Source organism: Halyomorpha halys, unplaced genomic scaffold (genome assembly GCF_000696795.3).
Source record: "Halyomorpha halys isolate HHAL.00 unplaced genomic scaffold, Hhal_1.1 Scaffold983.1, whole genome shotgun sequence".
In the NCBI taxonomy this organism is placed as follows: Eukaryota; Metazoa; Arthropoda; class Insecta; order Hemiptera; family Pentatomidae; genus Halyomorpha; species Halyomorpha halys.
Window position 1 is genome coordinate 113,071 of NW_027115573.1, and position 1,793 is coordinate 114,863.

At 34.1% G+C, this 1,793-nt stretch overlaps 1 protein-coding gene across 4 annotated transcripts in view; it reads left to right on the forward strand.

The window, feature by feature from the left end:
- The first annotated feature begins 419 nt into the window (after positions 1–419).
- LOC106687569 (progestin and adipoQ receptor family member 4) overlaps positions 420–1,793 on the forward strand; it is a 66,382-nt gene continuing 65,008 nt past the window's right edge. The window contains exons 1-2 of one of the 4 annotated variants that reach the window (XM_014431539.3): positions 457–545; positions 633–838. The gene's annotated coding sequence lies outside the window, so the exon portion shown is untranslated. Of the gene's footprint in view, positions 546–632; positions 839–1,793 lie in introns of all 4 variants that reach the window. The other 3 variants (XM_014431538.3, XM_014431541.3, XM_014431542.3) reach the window with 3 other exon arrangements.

Consider the following 1,793-nt stretch of genomic DNA (forward strand, 5'->3'; position numbering starts at 1 on the left):
TCAGGTCGAAACGTCGGCATAAAATAAATAAATATGGTTTTGTTTATTTATGTTGTTCTTTGCTGACCGCACCCCCCGACAAACTTCTCCAATCAAATAAAATTCATTTTGTTTTAAATAGTATTCAGTTTTTTCACTTTTTGTTTTCCCTTTTTTTAATAACTTATTATTATGTAATATATATTATATATTGGTATTTTACCAAACTACCCCTAAATAAATATTTTATTTCTCTCAGAAGAGACTCTATCAATTTATTGCAGCCCCTGCTTATTAATATTATATTGAAATGATCAATGTTCTTTTCGCAAAGGAACAAGCATTTATTTTTCATATTTATTTCAATTGGTCTTGATGTCAAAATTGAAATACTAAATATAATTTATGTTTTTCGTTATAATTTTAAAGGTGGGTATTATTTGAGCAACAGCTGGACGGACTACAGAATGTTCGAGATCGAAATTGTATTCTCAATGAACATTCGGGAAATTGTTGGTCACATGTACATAAAATCACTTCAATATCATGCCTACACTTTAATTTAGGTGAGTAATAAACCTATTCAAATAATTTGTTGAGAAATGATTAGCGTAGAATGGAATAGTGCCAAGTCTAATCTCTCTCCATGCTAGTGAGAGAGCTTTGAGGTGCCTGGACAGCCCCGCTCCCTGCCTCTCGATATCTTTCAGGGAGCCCTGCCTAAGAGGGCTATAAACCTACTTACATACCGCTGCTCCGGAACAACAATGATACAACTGTAAAAGTTTCTGAAATTGACTTTATTGTTTTGGCAGGCTCGAAAATGGATATACTAGATGATTCTAAATCGCCAAGGGAGGTAATTTGTAATTAAAGTACTATTCTATTCTACTGGCTTAGAAGCATTTATAATGCATATAAATGCATTTTTGACCCGCTAAAAAAATAAAATCAATTAAACAAAATTTAGAATGCTGTGATTATTCCTCCGGAGCAACGATATGATGTATTTTAATATTGGCTATCTTAGCCAGGATAGGTTTGTCTCACCCAACGGGAGCATGCGCAATATTCTTTTTACATTCTCTAACACTTGCGAGTGCAATCGATGAGAATCGACAATGTTTGGTCGAACAAGCCTACACTATTCCAGTGGTAGGTAGAACAGGCCTTTAGTTGAATCTAAACCAATGACATGTCATCATGATGACACGAAGGTCGCAACAAAGTGTAACTATTCGGAGGTTTAGAACAAAAAGGTTTCTAGAAGGCTGAATGTTGATCACTAAAAGTAATAATATAACTAGCCAATTTACTATATTATTATGCCTAGGTGGTGTTAATAAATCTCACTCAAATTTATATTATAACCTTTATTCTTGATATAAAATAGCATTTCATTTTGCTCCAAAAATTAACGTTATTCATTATTAAAGAGTAAACGTTATTCTGTTAACTAAAGTAGCTAATAATATGCCTTAAAATTCATGCCGGAATAAAACAAAAATGACCTACACACTAACACACATAACATAATGAACTACACACTAACACAATATCCTTGCCGTAAGCCTTGTGTATGAATGTTAATCGAAATGTATTCTAACCTCCTCAGAGGGTCCCTCCATTATGACCAAGTGGTCATAACCTACCTATACAGTTTTGTAGTTGTTATTTGCTCTACGGCCGCTAGTACTCACAAAATTCTGCTCTAATCACTGTGCACTAATAGTTTATAACCTGTCACAACTACTTCTCACACAGGGTCCTGTAGCTTCTTATTATCTGTCCACAGCTACTTCTCACACAGGGTC